Consider the following 23,798-nt stretch of genomic DNA (forward strand, 5'->3'; position numbering starts at 1 on the left):
ACATTGATGGAAACCATTGAAGGAGAAGAAAGGACATTGTCAAAAGTCACCCCAATGAAGGTGATCAAAATAGATACCAAAGTTGGTAAAGAAAAAATTCATTATTTCTAATATTTGATGGGCACATCAAGACAATATATAGCAATGTTTGGCGACCAAAACTTAATTGGACTAACTTCAATTCTCATTAGAATGACTACCACTATCTGGTTAGCAAAAATAGAGTTATTTAAAAGACACAATGAAGATTTGGGATAAGCTATACTAAAGCATGCAGAAAAAGAATATTAGGTTATGTAATGTTGATGAAGAATACTAAAATCAAACTGGTACAACCATCATATAGACATATGTCAATGAAATGGTTTTTACATTAGAATGATATATACTAATTCATGATGATTGAAATAGGATATACAATTAGGAATGAAATGAAAAGGATACACCAACACCCAGTGAGGTGATTAGGTTTACCTATATACATGAATATACCAAAAGGAACTTCATGAAATATGTGCTAATGGTGCCAAAAGGTAATAAGTTTACTAGGAGCTCCTAAGATGATATAAATCTATTGTCATGTCAACTAAATTAGGAAAAAAATTGTAAATAAATGAGCACATCAGGAAGACAATAATCCTCACATGAAGGAGAAATTAGTAAGTACATTCTATAAAAGCCATTGTTATAGTTAATAAATTGTGTGAATTATCAAGATGATGAACTATGTTGAAAAGTGAGGAGTTAGGTGATAGATAATTTATAGAAGAAATAATTGAATTTGCAGAAGGTAAAACTCAATAGTGTTTTATTTTAATTTTGAAATCCTTAAGCAAGAGAAATAGGAAGATACCAGGGTGAAAGATGTAGAAAAGGGTGAGAACAGTAAATTAAATTAGGACATGATTGATCAAATGTAGTCACCTGGCCCAAGGTCACCCAAGTTTAAGAAACACTTGCGAGAGAGAGATAAATTAGGGGATAAATATAAATTGTGGGGGACATATGGAAAAAGATAAGGGGCTACAAAGAGCTTTTGTTTTATTACTTGAGAAGAGATGAACCTACTCCTCTTAGTGATACTTGGACAATGAATTTGGGAAAATTAGTAATGTCAAATTTATTTATCAATGTTTAATTTTAGCATCCTATTATGATAAGGAAAACAAATGTATACTAGACAAATAGAGAAACCCTTTTATTTTTATTTCTACAGACACATTGGATGAGATATTAGGCTAGATAAAATCTATAATATGCCCCTTTCACTACATAAATTGGTAGAGGAAAACTACCAAAAAGATCACCACATGTAAGGGTTAGACAACCCCTACATAGGGATACAATTGAGGGTTGGTGTAATCAACTATCAAATAAAGAGGATCCCCATTTCAATATGAACTTGTTTTGACCCTATTTGTAACATAATTATCTCTCATGTGGGAAAGAACCCAGTAGGGAAGCACCAAACTTAATCTAGGTTTGATGCTACTGGCAACTAATATAAAAATCTATAAACCTAGGCCATTTGACTATGTTGCCTAAATTGTGGAGAATTTTCATGAGGGTTTCATATATACAAAATAGGATGAAAACCTTAGGTTCATGCATCTTGTATTGTTCTATGGTTACTCAAAGGAATCATGTCCATCTTATTTTGAATTAAATATTGATGATATAGAAGGAAATCAATATCCTACACAATTGTGGATATTAAGTTGGGATTTTAGTTTTAGAGGATCAAATTAGTTGAAGTTTGAGGAATGCTTTGTGAGATCTATTTTTCAAATATATAACATTCCATGTGCACCTTCCATCAACATAGAGATTAAGATATTTCTTAGGCCCAAGCAATTTAATGATAGGAGAATAATGGACCATAATTGGAGGGACTAGTATGTTCATTTGTGTTTCACTTTTTTTAGGAATTATGGATTTGAGGGATCCCCATACATCCTCCCAACAAGTGCTCCAAATAGAATTTCCCTATTTGGAAATTATGAGACAAATGAGAATTTTTAATCATTTTCATTTGAAAAGCATCAAAAACAATTTTTTCTACCTTGGACCCTCACATTTGGGGATTTCACCATTGTATCAAAAAAGGCTTATGAGATGATTTAGAAAAAAATTGCTAGAGGAGTATCATTTTCCTGAACTGGTGGCAAGGAGATAATACAGTGTAGAAGAATATATCCATTATTGTAAGAAGAAACAAAGTTTGGGTTATTATATCCATTTTCCATTAGATTTAAAAGATATATTTAGGAATTAAAAAGAGGAAGAGGCTCAAAATGTTATTGATCAATATAGTAAGAAATTAATGGGAAAATGCAACACTTAAGGGATATGAGCTCATAGGAGACAGAGGATGCTAAACCTAATGAATAGAAGGCTATTTATAGGATGAACCCCATATGATTTCAAGAAGATTCAAAGACCAATAATAAAATTATTTCCCAAATATAAATTAATGATGACAACACGTTAGTTGAACATGATGCATTTGTTATGGATGAAGTTTTTTTAAAATCCAAAGAGGTCAAGTCTTTTATTTTTAGTTACCAAGGTAAAAGGTTGAGGGAAAGCATTCCAAATATTACTCTTGATAATGAGGTAGATTTATTAAGAAAATTTAAGGAAGATATCAATATATAAATAGAAAACATGACTCCTAAGAGAGGAAGATAATTATTAATGGAGGTTAGTGTGATGTTATTTCTAGGTTGGGAATTGAGTGCTTCACTCATCTTTGACAATTTACTGATGGTTGAAAATAAAGAGTTTAAATTAGATTTTGAGGGAGTTCGTGATGTTTTCATTTTCTCTAGATTTGATTCAAGTGAGGAAGCTTTGATTCTCTGTGCATTGTGTCCACAAACAAAAAAGCCAAAGAATATACATGCGAATGAAGCTTTTGCCCACATGATGAAACTAAAAGTGAGGGAGATTGATCCAATGATTTTTGCAAATATGGGATTCAATCTCTCTGTGTTTAACATGGATCAAATCTCATACTTAAAGAAAGAAAAATAATAATAAAAGGCCTTTTATTAAGAAGGATTTAGGAAAATTGGACTTCTAGTTCTAGTATCACCCTCTAGAGATAACACACAATGGAAGAAGAAGCATGATGAGCTATAAAGGAGAACCAAAATATGATGAAACAAATACAAAACATCAAGTCCTAAACCACTTCCTATATGTTGACAAAAATCTTTGAGGTTATGTAAATTTTCTTTGATCATTTATGAGAGTCATATAGGAAAAAAGTTGAAAATCTAATAGAAATTTAGAGGATGAAGAATAGATTGGATGTGTTTCTATGATAAGAACTTATAGTACTTAGATGTACAAGATATTGGGAAAATCCAAAAGACCATTGGCAAACATGAGAAATACCATACTATTGGAAATGGAAAGGAGTAACTAAGAGGGGAGGGGTGAATTAGTTACTACAAAAACAAATCCAAAATTCCCTTTTGAGATGTCAACACAACATAAAACTAAATCCTGTTGTAACTCGGTTAACATTGAATATTCTATTGTAACTTGGTTAACACTGAATATACTACTATCACTCGATTAGCACAAAGATCTTAAGATATTAATGTGATTATCCTTCATTAACTTAGTTGCAGAAACATCCCGAGCTCCCTCAAGTCACTATGGAGGTTTTTTTTTATGGGCTATTATAAAATACATCACCCTGGACACAAGATTTGATCGTCTATGCACTTACCACTTCATGATTCTCAATCACTTCAGCTATGGGGCCAAAATTTCTATCCCTTTCTATCTGTACTCTTCCATGAATGAAAACATCAATGAATATTAGGAGAAGCATACTAGGAATCCTGTGCTTTGTGAGGGGCTCTTACTTTTAATTTATGAGTTCTTTAAAGCTAGGACTATGGGGAAGTAAATTAAGTTTAGGAAGGAGGGCAAGAAGGGTAGAGGGGACTCCGAAGAGTTAGAAGAAAACTATACGCCTTTGGACACTAAAGATGGCCTTGATATACATAATGATTTAGAGAAAGATGATTCTCCACAGAGTGGCCCTAGGAAAAATACCTTTAGATTGGAAAATAAAAGGAAAAATTTCCCTCATCCCAAGCAGGACCTTGAATCTTCCTATGACAAGGACTATAATGAAAGGGCTGAAGGCATGGACATAGGGGAGGATAGTGCTGAAGGTGAGGAGGAGATAAGGGAAGGGGAGAGTTTAGAGAAGAAAAAGGGCAAGAAAACCATCACCATCAAAATTCTCAAAAGCATAGAGGACTATGTCAATATATCTAAGGGCCAAAAAAGAAAATTATGCTAAAATGGGGATTAACAAAGAATTAATAAGAAATCTGGTCAAAAAGGATGATGAAGGTAAAATACAAATGGAGGAATTAATTGACCTGACCTTGGTCATTTTTAGTGATACAACAAAGGAGCACCTGGATATGGATGTCATTAACAATGCTAAGAAAAATGTTGTTTACAACTTCCGCACTAACAAATGGTTCTTTCATGAAATTCAAGACCTCAAGTATAGGGTGAGCAACCTCGAAAAGGAGAACTATAGCCTAAAGAACAAGATATCCGAGGAAGAAAAGAGCAAGGATGATAGAGTGGAGGAGCTCAAGAATAGGGTTCAAACAATGGAGAGCTCTATGTGGATTATTATAGAACATAGCTACAATATTCTTAAAGAAGCCAATGAGAATATCATGATTCTCATCAATAAAATGGAGGAGCAAATAACCAACAAGGAAGAGGACTTGACCCCCCACAGTGCTAAGGAAAAGATACCTGATGAAAAATCAAGGAAGCACACTAGATCTAGCATGAGGAAGAAGGAGACCCTGGATCCAGATCAAGATCACTTAGACATGAAGAAGGCGGTGGGTAGATTGTCAGAGCTCAAAATCAATGTAGCAAAAATGTTAAGAGAGATCTCCTGAACACCCTAGCTTTTCTATGATTGTCTAGTTCTTTGTCTTGTCTCCCTGGCTTTTTTTCAGTTCTTATCCTTTTATGTCGGGAGAAATTTCAAATATTTTCTTTTAGTTTATGTTGTTACTTTAAGCATTCTCATTTTTCCTGAACTCTTTTTTGTATGGGTTTCAGGGCCCTGTAAAATCCTGTTTTCCTTAATCAAAAACTTAGTTGCAAAAACATAAAGGAAATAACATGAACACAAGAGAAACCAAGATTTGAAGTGGAAACCCAATTTGGGAAAACCACCAATTGCAACTAGTTACTATTTTTTACTCTTTTGAAGTGAGCCCTGTTAGAAGCCAACCCTGTTAAAGGTTAAAAAGCACACTATGAGGTGCGACCCTATTAGAGGATTTAATTCACCCTATTAGGAGTGGCCTTGTTAGAGGTATTCAAATACTTCAATCTAGAAATTCCACCTTGTTAGAGGATTTTTTTAATAGTTGTTAGGCTAACTCTATTAAGGGATTTGATTCACTGCTACAATTATTAGAGAGTAATAATGAATTAACCTGATTATTGATACAACTGACTTTGTTGATTCAGATCTCAATTCTGGTATTATTACTTGATCCTCCTTGATTAAAATGTTATTTGCAGCTTAGTCAACTCATATGCTCTACCCTTTATAGATATCCTTCTAATTTGCTTCCTTAATTTATCTTCTTCAAATTCCATATTTCAATCCTCAACTTGACCTTTCATATATATGATTCACCCTGTTAAGTCAGCCTGAATACTCTTTTAATCAAACAATTTTTATCCTTTAAGTTGGCTTGTATTAAACAATAAATTTATCAAACTCAATATGTTGACAGTTAGCTAATACAAAATTGAGTACATAGTCAACACTAAGAATCCCTTCATTAACTGACTCAACTTGATTAGAACAGGAGTTCTAATGTTAACCAACCCAACTCAGTTAATACTAACTTTATGCTAACTTTCCTTTGGTAACCAAGTGAACTTAGTCAATACAAGATTTGCTTCATTAACCAACTGAGATTGGTCAATATTGTTTCTGAACTTGGTTACCACTAAATGCTTGACATACATGGGAAACTTCCTTCAATGCCTAAGTAAGCTCGACTATCACGAATTTCTCCTTAAAGGCTTGACATTTGGTGTAACATAAAAGATAATGTACAATTGAATAATTGTTTTCAACAATCTCCCTCTTTGGCATTGATGGCAACAAAAACATGTCATAATATAAAGAAATTTTAGAGAAAAAAAGAAAAAGGATAACATCCTTAGTTTCATTTTGATTCTCATCCATGAGAACTCCCTCTACTAGTGAGAACTTCCTCTGGCATCAATCTCTCCCTTTAGAATGATTTTCTATGACATGAACTTGTTGATGATGGAAAACTCTCCCTCTTTGACACCTCATGCCAAAGACAACAATCAATGTATTTTCCATTTACTTGATGTATTGATTCATATGCAATCTATGTTAGCATGAATGTTGATGATACTACTTTGGGGAATTATCCTAAGCATTAGAGAATATTAACATGTTGCATTCATGATTGTGTTTGTCATTGATGTCAACATAGCATGGTTTCTGTAAAGACTAGCTGAGTAGAAGACATAGATCTTAATGGTACACACATTTTTTTGAATGTCTGGTGATGCATAGTCATGGACATGTTCTACACTATGTCTTGATGACATGGTCGTACACAGAGTCTAAGTCAAAGACATATGAAAGTTATACCTAATTTATAAAGAGCAATTCTTAATGTTTGTTCACTATCTTATATCTAAGATGTAATAAGAAGATGCACAATTAGACAGTGATAGAGGTCAGTCTGTTGGTGATGTCAGTGAGTACGTAGGCCCTAGTATCGTATGTGTGAAGTTTTGCATAGACTGCGAGCTGATAGTGCTATTGTAATTATAATTAATTAATTATCTTATTATAATTAATTGGGAAAGCCTCAAGGACAACTCAAGGAATTATTTTGAAGATATGGTATAAAGGAAAAATTATTTCCTTGTTTGTAATAGAGTATGAGTGTGCGGTCATTGTAGCAAGTGCAAAATGCGAAAAGGAGCAGAGTGTTTGAGGAATGTGTGTAAGTGATCCAAGGGATCTTTTGATGTGAGTTTTGTGATTTGGTTACAAGATCAAGAGTAGAGGTCCATTCAATAGGACATAAGAAGAGGAAGGAAGTACATTTCATTTCTATTATTTTGCAAGGAATAATGCAGCGGTCATTTGGGCAATGGGTTCATTTGTCTTTCCCTTGAAGCTCTTTGGGGAGTGAATCCAACTGTCTTCCACAACTCCTAACAGGGTTGGAATCTCCTAATAGGGATTCAAAGTTTCCTAAAAAGGACTCATATGTATTGAATTTATTTATAGTTTCCTAATAGGGTCCATCCTCTAACAAGGAATATTTATATTAGTACATCATCTTGTGGGTGCCATCTCCATCAGGGTTTTTCCTTTGATCAAGGGTTTCCCTAGTTAACATATATGGTGTTATTGTTTATGAGTATCTTGTTGTGGTTTCAATTTATATTGCTTATATGATTAAGTTTGTTTAAAGTTGATATTTTTGATAATAGATGGATAACTGATTCAACACCCCCCCCCCCCCCCCCCAAACAATTATATTAGTGGACTATATATTCTAACAATTGGTATGAGAGCATCAAGTCCTTGAGGGATAAGCTTAAGAGCTTTGGGAGATCGATGAAAAATCATATTAGAAAGGATAGTCCTAGATTTGATGGGTCAAACTATGATAGTTGGAAGGAGAAGATGAAGACTCCTCTATGGCGCATGGGGCTAGGTTATTGGATCTTGAAAAAGAGTGGGAAGATGATTATGAAAGAAGATCATCTTGAATAATGCACTGAAGTAGAGATAGATCTGTTAATGTGTAATATGAGAGCTAGAGAAGCTCTAATATCAGCTCTTCTAGAGAATGAATATAGTTAGGTAAAGTCACTTCAAACATCTCATGAAATTTGAAAAGCATTAGAACATACTTTTGAAGGTGATACACATGCAAAAAGAATGAGATTGTAGAATTGAATATGTGCATTTCAAGATGCTAAGATGATGGAAGATGAATTTTTAAGAAGCTATATTGGTAGAATATTAGAAATTTTTGTAGGAATATGGTCTCTTCATGGAACCAAGGAAGATGATGAAGTAATATGGAAGATATTGAAAAGTTTGATGCCACCATTCAAGCAAGTAGCTCAGATGATTCAACTAATAATACTCTACACTAAAGATTTCACAAAGGAAATGTTTCTTGGAAGATTAGAATCTAAAAAAGTAGATTTGAGATATTTTGGAGATCTAGCTAAGTCAAAACAACTTTTAGTTCCTTGAATATTTGAACTAATCTAACAAGGAGTGCAAGCACACGTGGAAATTTTGTTGGTAGTAGTAGATTTGATGAAGACAAGAAGATTGAGGAAGGTATAACCCTTCTTGTGAGAAGAGAAAAACATGTTAAGAAAATATTTAAATGTTGGACTTGTGGTGCATTCATTCATTATGCATCTAAATATCTTAAAAGATTAAAAAAAAGTATAAAGGAAAGTTTAAGCCTAGAAGAGATAGAAATTGTTTGTACATGAAAATGAACATGAAGAATTTGATGAGAAAGGTCAAAGTGAAAGTGATGATGAATTGGGATTTGTGGCTATCAAGGAAGATGATCTTGATAGAGAAATTAGAGAAGAAAGAGCTCTAGTTTCCCAAGTAGGAAAGAAATCTGATTGGATAATTAACAATGTTTGTTCAAATCAAATGACTGGTGATTTAAATAAGTTTGTTAAGTTCAAGAATCATGATGGAGGTATTTTTATAGTTGGTAACAATGCAAGCTATCATATAACAAGAATTGGATCCATTACTCTTGATGGTAAAACTAACATTGATGATGTTTATTTTGTTGATGGATTGAAGCATAACTTGTTGAGTGTTAGAGAGTTGGTCGACAAGGGTTATCAATTCCAATTCATTGAGAAAACTTGCATTATCAAAGACAAAGATGGTAAACTTATTAGAATAGGCACAAGATCTAGAGTTAATGTATTTCAATTGAATCCTACTGAAATGACATGTTTGGTAGATGAAGTAGACAATAGTTGGTTGTGGCATAGACCATTCTATCACATAAACTTTGACAATATTGTAAAGGTTAGTAGTACATTTGTAGTTAGAGACTTGCCTAAGAATACAAAGCCTACTAATGTTATTTGCAAAGAATTTATTTTGGCTAAATAGAAGTAAATATCATTTCCTAGCAAGACGTCCACTACAATAGAGAAGTTGGAGATAGTTCACATAGATCTGAGTGGTCCTTCAAGAATAAGAGGATTCTATGATGAAAGGTACTTTATGATTTTCATTGATGATTTTACAAGAATGACATGGGTAGCATTTCTAAAAGAGAAATTTGAAGCTTTTGAGAAGTTTAATATATTTAAGAATAGAGTTGAGAATGAATCTGGTGTTGATATAAAATGTTTGAGATTAGATAGAGGAGGAGAGTTCACATCGAGAGAATTTAACATATTTTGTGAAGAGAAAGGAATTAAAAGACAACTATCTTCACCTAGAACACCTGTGCAGAAAGAGATTGTTGAAAGAAGAAATAAGTCAGTAGTAAAGGCAACAAGAGCAATGTTGTTTGAGAATGATGTTTCTAAGACATTTTGGAGAGAAGCAGTGAATATAGCAGTGTAGACTCTAGAAAGAGTACATATCAGAAAAGGTATGAGCAAGACGCCTTATGAACTATGGTTTGGTCATTCACCACTAGTTAGGTATTTCAAAATATTTGGGAGAAAATGTTATATTAAGAGAGATGGTGACATTGGTAAGTTTGATTCAAGAAGTGATGAAGGTACATTTCTTGACTATTTGTTGAAAAGCAAGGCATACAAATGTTTTAACTATAGAACTAAGAAAATAGTTGAATACACAAATGTAAGGATTAATGAAAAGTTTGGAACTAAGGAAAAGATGGTAGATTATAATTCAGATGAAGAAGAAGATAATTTTGGAATTGTTAGAGAGAATGCTAAAGTTTTCTTTGAGACTAGCAATGATCTACAAAATGATGTGTTAACTATTGAGAAAAGAGGAGAGTAGAGATCTTAACCTAAAGATGAGATAAGAGTTGAGATTTCAACTCCTACCCCTAATAGGAATCTAAAACATAATCACCCTCCTAAGCATATCATTGGAAGTAAAGACAAAGGTGGATGACAAGAAACAGAGTAAATGAGGAGATATGCTTGATATCTCAAGTTGAACCTAAGAGCATAGATGAAGCATGTAAAGATGATCATTTGATTCAAGAAATGAAGGAAGAATTATATCAAATAGTGAAGAATGATACATGGGAGTTACTTCCTAGACCTAATGTCAAGAATGTCATAGGAACCAAATGGATATTCAGAAACAAGATGAATGAGCAAGGTGAAGTTGTGAGGAACAATGCTAGAATTGTATGAAAGGGATATTCATAGCAAGAATGCATAGACCATGATGAGACATATGCACCTATAGCCAAAATGGAAGTAGTAAGGATGTTCTTGGCTTATGCAACAAATAAGAAGTTCTAGGTTTACATATGGATGTTAAATCAACTTTCCTAAATGGAGAACTTGAAGAAGAGGTATATATTGAGCAACATGAAGGTTTTCCTTATTCAAAGGACAAAGACATGGTATGCAAACTAAAGAAAGCTTTATATGGTCTGAAGAAAGCACCTAGAACTTGGTATGCAAGGTTGGATAGTTATTTGGCAAAGCTTGGATTTGCTAAAGGTACAATAGATAGTAACTTGTATTTTAAAGAAATTGAGAATGGTTTGTTGATAATAGTACTATTTTTTGATGAAATCATATTTGGAGATAATGATAAAGAAAGTGATAAGTTTTCTCAAGAAATGAAGAATGAGTTTGAAATGAGCATGATAGGAGAAATGAATTTTTTCCTAGATTGCAGATTGTGCAGAACAGTGATGGCATTTTCAATTCACAAGCTATGCACTTGAAAGACTTGTTGAAAAATTTTGGTTTAGAAAGTTGTAAACCTATTGGTACACTTATCATAATTAGTCATAAGTTAGCCAACAAAGATGAGACACCCACAGTAGAGCATAAGAAGTATAGATCCATGATTGGAAGTTTGTAGTATTTGACTCACACTAGACTAGATATAGCAAATGCAGTTGGGAGTGTAGCTAGATTTCAAACTGATCCTAAGGAGTATCATTTTGAAAAAATAAAGAGAATATTTAGATGTTTGAAAGGTACATATGACTATGGAATTTGGTATGATAGATCGAGTGATTTCACCCTATGTGCATGTACTAATGTAGATTGGGCAGGCAGTATGGATGACAAAAAGAGCACCAGTGGTGGAACATTTTTTCTTAGAGGTGTTATAATTCTTTAGAATAATTGAGAGGGGGGGAGGGGGGGGGTGTGAATCAGTTAACTAAGGTCCAATGATGTCCAATACAACTTTTTCTACAAATCCTTAAAGGCACATAACTGGAATTATCATGCATGCAATTGAACATTAAACAATCATGAAAAGTAAACATACATCACACCATAACACTAAGAATTTGATAACCCAGAAACCCTCTAAGAATAAGAAGGTAAAATTGGAGTGTGGATGATACCCAAAAAATAACTGCACAATTGATTTCAACCACTTTTGATGGTCTGCCCTATTAAAGGCTACATCACATTGTTAAATGTGACCTTGTTAAAGGATTTAAGAACATTCAACTTGGAATGTCACCCTGTTAAAGGATTTACATAAAGCTGTTAGGCTCACCCAAGTCCATGGGATTTATAGTCACCTACTCAAAAGAATCTTTCATCCCTCACTAAGGATCTCCTATCCTCCTCCTAAGGATCTCTTTATCCTTTTCTTAAGGATCTCTTTATCCTTCTCTTGGGGATCTCTTTATCCTTTTCCTAAGGCTTATCCACATAGCTTTTAAGCTAACCTAGCAATGTAGGGTTTCAAGATCTAATACAATGGTAAGAAAGTATTAGAAGGGTTTTGATCTAATATAGATTGCAACTTCAACCTTGCAGATTTTAGATTGCTATTCAGTCCTTTTCTTTTCTTGGCTTTCCTCCCTTGCAGTGCTGATAGCTTGTTCACCCTTCAAGATCTATCTCCTTGAGTTCTTCCACTCTTAATGCCAATGCTCTCTTTGGTTACTTGATCAATTTAGAGTCTTGATGCTCTTTTCTTACTCCTCTTGGCTTCTTCGCATGATTACACTTATGACCAACTCCCTCTCATGCATGCGTATTTGATCTCTGACCTATAGCTCCTTAGAAAGAAGTTCTGTTCTTGATTTCCCACTCAAATCTTAATTTTCTCTGTAGTGCCTACCCCTAAGTCGCATTTCAGTTACCTTTGCCAAACTCTTTTACGTCAATTTTATGTGTGATGATTAGTATTATTATTTTAGAGTTTATCAGATGTTGTTTTACACTCAGTTTATTATATGATGAGATTACTTGGTACTCTATATTTTATGCATGTATGATGATTATTCAATGTTTTCAATTATCGATGATGATTAGTTAGATGGTTTATTATCACATGTGCTTTCTTATGGATACTTACCCCATACTGCATGTGTATGGTGTGCGTGTTCATTTTATTTATGTATGGTGTTTCTGATGTGGTTAAGGAAGGGAGTCGTAGTCACCTGCTAGTTGGGATCTACACGATGCACCACTTCCTGCCATTGTCTGTTTAGCTTAGAATATTGTGTTTGTACATGCGTGAATTTTATGCAGGTTGCAGGTACCGGGTATTGACTTCCCTGAATTGCCAGGATGAGTGTACCCTATCGCATTATCTCAATGGTAAGAGAGGGGAGATAAAATCTTAAGTCCAAATCCTAAACGCTTTAGCCATTTGTCCTAATTGATAATTAGGACAAGTATCCGAGTTGAGTACCCTCTGAATGCCTATGATGATGTTAATTCATGATTATAACCCTTTGTTTTATTTAGTATGTGTCTTTCTATGATGGGTTTTCGTATGTTGCTTTATGAGTTCTTGATGTATTTTCTATTAATTAAGTCTAATTAAAAAGGTTAATTAATGATTTAATTTAATAAAAAATTATTATGATATTTTAATATTTAATTATATTTAATTAATTAAGAAATTAATTAAATAAAAAGAATTAAATTTGGAGATAAAAGTTTAAAGATAAATTTAGAACGTGATAATATTTATTCAATTTAATAATAATATATATTTAGAGTTCATTTTTAAATAAATGCTAAATATTATTGTTATTTAAGTTAATTAAATATTCTATCAATTAAGTTTCTAAAATAAATTAAAAAGTGAAAATATATTAATTATTAAAAGTTGTAAGATTGCATGATGCAATCATGAGTTGAAAATAAAAAAAGAAATTAATTAAAAAGATAAAATAAGAGAAAATTATAATGTTGTTTTAATTTCATAAAGAGTGCATGGGTTTAAAAGTAATAAAGATTAAAATAGAAGTCAAGTGAATATTAAATAAAGTTATTTAATAATTCAACTTAATGTGCATGAAAAGATGAATGCAAAATAAAATAAAAGATAATAAAAGTTAATTTTGAGTTAACTCAGTTGAGAAAAGAGTCTTCTCGGGTGAACGCACAATTAGTGCCCCGATTTGAGGAGAAAACTTCTTATCACAACTTTGGGGTTCATTTTTGGGGAGACACGAATTTGGACAGGAATTTTTGGGAGACAACTTTTGGAAGCGAATTTCAGAAGGCAAATTTCAAGGAAAGATTCTTGGAAGAAGGTTATTGAAGAGGAGTGAATTCTCTTACAGTTCCTGGGGATTACATAATAGCATCAGGATCAGGTAGGGTCTTATGTTTTGATCATCGATTAAATACATAATTATCCTTTCATGTCTTCTTCGTGCCTGTGGATTGTATATCCAAATTCTTTGTGATGAAAGCTTAAATATTTCAATATTGTAAATCATTAAATGCTTGTCAATATATTCGGCATACGTAAAAATTAGAAGAGTGATCAGGAATTCTTATTTGATAGATTATTGAAATTAAGATTTAATTTGGGAAGGGTTTGAATTTAAAAATGAAAATTCTAGATTTAAAAATTTATATGGTTGATATAATTTCCTTTACCAGAATACTGTGGAAATCAAAATTAAAAATAATAAAATATATATATATATATATATATATATATATATATATATATATATATATATATATATATATATATATATATATATATATATATATATATATATATATATATATATATATATATATATATATATATATATATATATATATATATATATATGAGTTATTCAAATAATTTTATATAATTATAAATTTCATAACTTAGTAAATTTTATGAAATAAATAAATTATATGTAGATTTCTTTTAGAAGAAATTGTTTTAACAAAATTAGCTTATGACAAAGCTAAATTAAAATAAAAACATAATTTTTATAAAAAATAAAAATAAAAAAAATTTAAACAATAAATTTGGGAGGGGGCGATTTTACCCCACCCCATCCCCTTATTCACAAGTACGTGGCCTGTGTGTGCAGGCGTACTGCTGCATGCAGGACTGCCTGCGACAGCAGTCTGCCTGTCGCACAGCAGGCGCCGTATCCTTTTGGCCGACGGGCCTTAAAACGGATGGTGGATATTTTATTACTTTTTTTTCTTAAAAATAAAATACAATTATATTATATTTAATTTATTAATATAGATTTTTCTTTTATATAATGGTTATTTTTAATAGTTGTTAAATCAATTAATATTAATTAAATTTAATATAGTTTATTTAATAGTATGATAATTATTAAGTAATTAATATTTAATAAAAGATTAATATAGTTGTTAATTATAATTAAAATTTATTAAAGGATTTAAATTATAATGATTAATTAAATGTTAATTATTTGGTTATTTTATAAATAACCAATAATTAGCTTTATTAAATTTTGACTTAATTGACTTTAAATATAAAGGGGTAATTGCGAAAACTTATTACTTGAAATATATATGAAACTGGGAATAGAGACCTTACATTGGCTCAATAGTATATTATCAACCAATTTGAAATATGATATTATTTACTTGAACTCAACACTGAAACTGAAACCCTCTTGTTTAACTCAAACTATGTGTTTTCTAATTCAACCAAACTGTAGATTGTCCTTTTTATGCGTTCTTTGTACTGCTTATGTTTGGGGGTGTTGGGGGTTGTTTTAGCTTGACTAGTTTAGGACATTTACCAGAGGCTCGGGGTTTGAGAATGTGATGTTATGAGGATTTGGTCTCGATCTTTCTTAACTCAACCATGATAATGTGATTAGTATGCTCTATGACATATTGTTTTTACTGGTTGTTATTGCTTTCCGGTTTCCTGGTGAGAAGCTGATGGTGTATATATTTGAGTTACCTAACTTAACCATTTTTGAGTCATCGATCAGTTGTACTTGGGTTGTTTTTCAATCGCCTTGATGGGACTGAAGTGTTTAGCTATGTTCTTGATGATGTCATGTTGTGACATGTGTGACTTGACCATTTTGGAGTCTTCGATCAGTATTGTGATTTATCATGGATGCCTTCAGTTGTTGATAGAGAACTGTTGTGATCATGATGATTATTATTTGATGCTTTCCAGTTTCTCGTGGAGAATTGATGTGACTATTGTGGTTTATCTTTTGATGCTTTCCAGTCGCTTGTATAGGACTGAGGTGATTTTGTGTTGTGTGATTTCATGAGCCTAGGGTAGGTTATCTATGTGTAGTGTCGAGAAGTGGCTTGCAATGAGGGACGGGAGATCCGAAGTGGCTCTGGGCATGACTCATTGTAAGTTGTTTGTTTTAATAAGTGAAAACATCTCACCTAAATACTGACTTAAATGAACTTAATAAGATAACTGTATGTTCTCTCCCATGCCTTGAGTGCTAGTACAGACTAGGATGGGGTAGAGAGAACGCTTGGTTACGACCTTGCATTCCGTAGTATGCCTCGTCAGTATGAGAGGGTACTAGTGGCCACAGGATCATAGGGGACCTAGAATTCCTAAGGGATTGCTCAAGTAACTTCCAACGTGACTTTTGTGATGACACTTTTCCGCTTGCATAGCAGGTTTCCTATGTGTCTTTGTGGTGCCTCTGGGTCTAGATGTCTATCTATGTTGGAACCTTTGAGTTAGTGTACTTTTAGGTTTTCCCAGACTTAGAGAGTACTTGTGTTTTGTGTTTTGATACCTTGTTTGGGACTTGAGACTATCTCCTCAGTGCGGCGGGAGTGGACCATTTAGGTTCCATGCGGTCGGGTGGTAGTGCTTTTTACCCTTACCATTGAGATCCGTTCGTAGTCGCTGTGGCTGGAGCTTTCTTGGTTGGCATTTACCTTCACTATGTTCTTGGATTATTATGATGGATGGTTAGATTTTATGATAGATGTTTTATCATTATGGATGTATGGATGTATCATGTATGGTGAATGGTTTCATTTATTTTACTATACTTTGTATCATGGATTTGAGGATGATGTAACTTTATCTTTACATATGAATATTCTTTTAAGACTTTCATACCCTGTGACATGTACAATGGATGATTGAGCATTCTGAATTAATTTGCCAAGAGGCATTCGGAACAAATGTATATTATGGACATTGGACTTTTTGATTATTCTTTCATATGTATGTGGTAGTTGTTAGACTTAGAATTAATTAAATTTAAAAGTGACTCAACATCTTGGGATCCTTAAGGAATGTAACCTGTTATGAATGTTTGTTGATGATTACATGTTATTGCTTCCGCTACTATGTGTTTGATGTGTATGTTATACATTCTTACTTTTTTTTTTAAAAATGTTTAGCAAACTTAGTAAAACTTTAGGTTAATTCTTTTGGATCTCTTGGCGGGGCGTTACATATGGTATCAGAGCCTAAGTTTCTACATTGGGAGCTCTGGGTATATTGGAACACCACTAGTGTTAACTAGTTGAACAAGAATGAAAACTTTAAACTGTTATGTGTATCTCTTTCAAACTGAATCTTGAAACTAGTTGAACTAAAACATGATGTAAACTATTAGTTGCATATTTTTCATACTTCAACACTTAGACTTCAAAACTGAAATTATAGGCAAATTGAAAATTGAAACTATCTTGTTTGCAAAACATGTGTCTTTTTCTGTGTTTCAGTAGTATGTTTCATGGTTATTACAGCATCTTATGTCTTGGATATTATTGTAGGATGGTATCTGGGACGAGATCTTCTGTTAGAGGCCGTAGCCTTGGAAGTGGCAGAGGTCATGGACAAGGCAGAGGTATTAGTGTTCATGAGTCTATCCACGAGAGCCCCATTCAGGAAGAGAATAGGGAAGAGCATGTCAGTGAGCATCAGGAAGAGAACCATAGAGAGGAGCATGCTGACTCAGAGGAGGTTGACATGAGGCAAATGATGTGAACCATCATTGATCGCCTACCTCCTATTCATGATCAGGATAGAGCACATCGGGCAAGACATGAGCATAGACCCAGGTCTAGGAGCCCTCTGAGGGATCGACATAGATCCATTGTATCTTCATAGATGAAGGACCTTTAGAGGTCCAAGGTCAAGCCCTTTAATGGGCAGGGTTCTGGATATGTAGCTGAGCAGTGCCTTATTGCCCTTGATAGGATTTTTGCTATGCAGGACTTTGATAGCAATGTCAAAGCAAGGTTTGTTATCACCAACCTAGAGTTCTTCGGGGCCACTTGGTGGACAATTGAGGAAAAGAAGTTGGGCTTAACCATGAACAATGTCACATGGGAGTTATTCTTAGAGAGCTTCCGTGAGCGATTCCTACCAGAGGAATGGAAGCAGCATAGAGCAGATGAGTTCCATAACCTGAGACAGTACACTATGATCGTCATAGAGTATGAGCGCAAGTTCTTTGAGCTCATGCCCTTTTCAAGATTCAGTGACAACCTAGCACAGTTGGCACAACATTTTATCAGAGGTTTGAACAACCATTTAATTGGGGGTGTTAAGGTGTTTGAACCTAAAACCCTCAAGGATGCAGTACATCAAGCCGTCCTTGTAGAGCAGATTGTGAACCTAGGACATGGGGGTTTTGTAGGAGCACCTTCAGCATCAGGATCGAAGGGTGGTCAGGGAGCAGGTGGCATTAGGAAACCTCCTTCTGGGGGTAATCAGCAGCAAGAAGGAACTTATCCTCCCGCATAGAGTGGTGGTGGTGGTTCCAATGCTAGGAACAATCACAAGACTCATCGCAACAAGCCCAACCAGTATGATCGGCCGTCTCAGAGTGTTCAATCTTATCCTAGTGGAGGTAGTTTTCAGTAGTCTAGTGCACCTAGAGTTCAGAGGAGCTTCGATGGAGAGTGTTTCACATGTGGACAACGTGGACACAAATCATCTCATTGCACTCAAAGGAAACCACAGTTCTTAGGCCAGGGACCCGCAGCTTCAGAACCTATAGTTGGTGTCATGGGTAGAGCCCAGAGAGTGTACTCAGTGGAGTCTTATCCTCCTACAGGGGAAAAGGGTGCAATAGGACCCGCACAATGAGTCCTTAGCTTTTCTTTTGTTGTAGGCTTCCAGGAGTAAGCCTAAGTCTAGGGGGGGTGGATGTAGTGCCTACCCCTAAGTCGCATTTCAGTTATCTTTGCCAAACTCTTTTAGGCCAATTTTATGTGTGATGATTAGTATTATTATTTTAGAGTTTATTAGATGTTGTTTTACACTCAGTTTATTATATGATGAGATTACTTGATACTCTATATTTTATGCATGTATGATGATTATTCAATGTTTTCAATTATCGATGATGATTAGTTAGATGGTTTATTATCACATGTGCTTTCTTATGGATACTTACCCCATACTGCATGTGTATGGTGCGCGTGTTTATTTTATTTATGTATGGTGTTTCTGATGTGGTTAAGGAAGGGAGTCGTAGTCACCTGCTAGTCGGGATCTACACGATGCACCACTTCCTACCATTGTCTATTTAGCTTAGAATATTGTGTTTGTACATGCGTGAATTTTATGCAAGTTGCAAGTACCGGGTATCGACTTCCCTGAATTGCCAGGATGAGCGTACCCTATTGCATTATCTCAATGGTAAGAGAGGGAAGATAAAATCTTAAGTCCAAATCCTAAACCCTTTAGCCAGTTGTCCTAATTGATAATTAGGATAAGTATCCGAGTTGAGTAACCTCCGAATGCGTCAGATGACGTTAATTCGTGATTATAACCCTTTGTTTTATTTAGTATGTGTCTTTCTATGATGGGTTTTCGTATGTTGCTTTATGAGTTCTTGATGTATTTTCTATTAATTAAGTCTAATTAAAAAGGTTAATTAATGATTTAATTTAATAAAAAATTATTATAATATTTTAATATTTAATTATATTTATTTAATTAAGAAATTACTTAAATAAAAAGAATTAAATTTGGAGATAAAAGTTTAAAGATAAATTTAGAACGTGATAATATTTATTCAATTTAATAATAATATATATTTAGAGTTCATTTTTAAATAAATGCTAAATATTATTGTTATTTAAGTTAATTAAATATTCTATCAATTAAGTTTCTAAAATAAATTAAAAAGTGAAAATATATTAATTATTAAAAGTTTTAAGATTGCATGATGCAAGCATGAGTTGAAAATAAAAAAAGAAATTAATTAAAAAGATAAAATAAGAGAAAATTATAATGTTGTTTTAATTTCATAAAGTGCACATAGTTTTAAAAGTAATAAAGATTAAAATAGAAGTCAAGTGAATATTAAATAAAGTTATTTAATAATTCAACTTAATGTGCATGAAAAGATGAATGCAAAATAAAATAAAAGATAATAAAAGTTAATTTTGAGTTAACTCGGTTGAGCAAAGAGTCTTCTTGAGTGAACGCACAATTAGTGCCCCGATTTGAGGAGAAAACTTCTTATCACAACTTTGGGGTTCATTTTTGGGGAGACACGAATTTGGACAGAAATTTTTGGGAGACAACTTTTGGAAGCGAATTTCAGAAGGCGAATTTCAAGGAAAGATTCTTGGAAGAAGGTTATTGAAGAGGAGCGAATTCTCTTACAGTTCCTAGGGATTGCATAATAGCATCAGGATCAAGTAGGGTCTTATGTTTTGATCATCGATTAAATACATAATTATCCTTTCCTGTCTTCTTCATGCCTGTGGATTTTATATCCAAATTCTTTGTGATGAAAGCTTAAATATTTCAATATTGTAAATCATTAAATGCTTGTCAATATATTCGGCATACGTAAAAATTAGAAGAGTGATCAGGAATTCTTATTTGATAGATTAATGAAATTAAGATTTAATTTGGGAAGGGTTTGAATTTAAAAATGAAAATTCTAGATTTAAAAATTTATATGGTTGATATAATTTCCTTTACCAGAATACTGTGGAAATCAAAATTAAAAATAATACAATATATATATATATAAAGAAGAAGAAGAGTTATTCAAATAATGTTATATAATTATAAATTTCATAACTTAGTAAATTTTATGAAATAAATAAATTATATGTAGATTTCTTTCAGAAGAAATTGTTTTAACAAAATTAGCTTATGACAAAGCTAAATTAAAATAAAAACATAATTTTTATAAAAAATAAAATAAAAAAAATTTAAACAATAAATTTGGGAGGGGGGGATTTTACCCCACCCCATCCCCTTATTCACAAGTACGTGGCCTGCGTGTGCAGGTGTACTGCTGCACGCAGGACTGCCTGCGACAGCAATCCACCTGCCACACAACACGCGTCGTATCCTTTTGGCCGGCGGGCCTTAAAACGCATGGTGGATATTTTATTACTTTTTTTTCTTAAAATAAAAAAAAGTTATATTATATTTAATTTATTAATATGGATTTTTCTTTTATATAATGGTTATTTTTAATAGTTGTTAAATCAATTAATATTAATTAAATTTAATATAGTTTATTTAATAGTATGATAATTATTAAGTAATTAATATTTAATAAAAGATTAATATAGTTGTTGATTATAATTAAAATTTATTAAAGGATTTAAATTATAATGATTAATTAAATGTTAATTATTTGGTTATTTTATAAATAACCAATAATTAGCTTTATTAAATTTTGACTTAATTGACTTTAAATATAAAGGGGTAATTGCGAAAACTTATTACTTGAAATATATATGAAACTGGGAATAGAGACCTTACATTGGCTCAATAGTATATTATCAACCAATTTGAAATATAAGATTATTTACTTGAACTCAACACTGAAACTGAAACCCTCTTGTTTAACTCAAACTATGTGTTTTCTAATTCAACCAAACTGTAGATTGTCCTTTTTATGTGTTCTTTGTACTGCTTATGTTTGGGGGTGTTGGGGGTTGTTTTAGCTTGACTAGTTTAGGACGTTTACCAGAGGCTCGGGGTTTGAGAATGTGATGTTATGAGGATTTGGTCTCGATCTTTCTTAACTCAACCATGATAATGTGATTAGTATGTTCTATGACATATTGTTTTTACTGGTTGTTATTGCTTTCCGGTTTCTTGGTGAGAAGCTAATGGTGTATATATTTGAGTTACCTAACTTAACCATTTTTGAGTCATCGATCAGTTGTACTTGGGTTGTTTTTCAGTTGCCTTGATGGGACTGAAGTGTTTTGCTATGTTCTTGATGATGTCATGTTGTGACATGTGTGACTTGACCATTTTGGAGTCTTCGATCAGTATTGTGATTTATCATGGATGCCTTCAGTTGCTGATAGAGAACTATTGTGATCATGATGATTATTATTTGATGCTTTCCAGTTTCTCGTGGAGAATTGATGTGACTATTGTGGTTTATCTTTTGATGCTTTCCAGTCGCTTGTATAGGACTGAGGTGATTTTGTGTTTTGTGATTTCATGAGCCTAGGGTAGGTTATCTATGTGTAGTGTCAGGAAATGGCTTGCAATGAGGGACGGGAGACCCGAAGTGGCTCTGGGCATGACTCATTGTAAGTTGTTTGTTTTAATAAGTGAAAACATCTCACCTAAACACTGACTTAAATGAACCTAATAAGATAAATGTATGTTCTCTCCCATGCCTTGAGTGCTAGTACAGACTAGGATGGGGTAGAGAGAACGCTTGGTTACGACCTTGCATTCCGTAGTATGCCTCGTCAGTATGAGAGGGTACTAGTGGCCGCAGGATCACAGGGGACCCGAGATTCCTAAGGGATTGCTCGGGTAACTTCCAACGTGACTTTTGCGATGACACTTTCTCGCTTGCATAGTAGGTTTCCTATGTGTCTTTGTGGTGCCTCTGGGTCTAGATGTCTATCTATGTTGGAACCTTTGAGTTAGTGTACTTTTAGGTTTTCCCAGACTTAGAGAGTACTTGTGTTTTGTGTTTTGATACCTTGTTTTGGACTTAAGACTATCTCCTCAGTGCGGTGGGAGTGGACCATTTAGGTTCCACGCGGTCGGGTGGTAGTGCTTTTTACTCTTACCATTGAGATCCGTCCGTAGTCGCCGTGGCTGGAGCTTTCTTAGTTGGCATTTACCTTCACTATGTTCTTGGATTATTATGATGGATGGTTAGATTTTATGATAGATGTTTTATCATTATGGATGTATGGATGTATCATGTATGGTGAATGGTTTCATTTATTTTACTATACTTTGTATCATGGATTTGAGGATGATGTAACTTTATCTTTACATATGAATATTCTTTTAAGACTTTCATACCCTGTGACATGTACAGTGGATGATTGAGGATTCCGAATTAATTTGCCAAGAGGCATTTGGAACAAATGTATATTATGGACATTAGACTTTCTGATTATTCTTTCATATGTATGTGGTAGTTGTTAGACTTATAATTAATTAAATTTAAAAGTGACTCAACATCTTGGGATCCTTAAGGAATGTAACCTGTTATGAATGTTTGTTGATGATTACATGTTATTGCTTCCGCTACTATGTGTTTGATGTGTATGTTATACATTCTTACTTTTAAAAAAAAAATGTTTAGCAAACTTAGTAAAACTTTAGGTTAATTCTTTTGGATCTCTTGGTGGGGCGTTACATGCTCTTAAGAAAATGGTATTGTTTTCCCTCCAAATTGTTTCTTCTAGAAACTTCATGATAAATTCATTAGCATTCACCTAGAAAATGGTTTGCATGGATTACATAGAATTCTGTGACATCTACTCATCATCCCTATCATCCAACTAATTCACAAAATTTAATGTACTAAACTTATCACTATTGATCTAGTGAATCTTTGACTTTAACAAATAATGCAGCAACTCGACATCATTGGTTTACTAATGCTCGGCTCCTTCTATGTTACTTGGCTTCTATTATTATTTACTGGCGCTCAGTACCTATAGCATTTTCTGCTTTGTTCGGCACTTGAAGACTTACTTGGCATCCATTATCTTTTTTTGCTACTTAGCACCTGAAGGATTTTGTGTTACTCAGCACCTGATCTTCACTCCGCACCTAAAGATTGCTTGGCACCTAAAGATCACTTGGCACAAACTAAGTTGAACTTTCTTGTCTTCTACTGAGAATCTATTCTGCACTAACTAGAACTTAGTTAATCCTTACATCTTTGATATGTCTTAGTGTGTCCATCCTCTGTGTCTTAGAGTATGTCATCAATACACTATTTCATCAATGGCTTAGCTGATCCTTATACTTCATTACAACATCATAACTACAACCTCTCTCTAGGTACTCTAGTTACATCTTA

This window comes from Cupressus sempervirens, chromosome 7, assembly GCF_028749045.1.
Source record: "Cupressus sempervirens isolate cs-2001-9-10 chromosome 7, ASM2874904v1, whole genome shotgun sequence".
NCBI classification, from domain to species: Eukaryota; Viridiplantae; Streptophyta; class Pinopsida; order Cupressales; family Cupressaceae; genus Cupressus; species Cupressus sempervirens.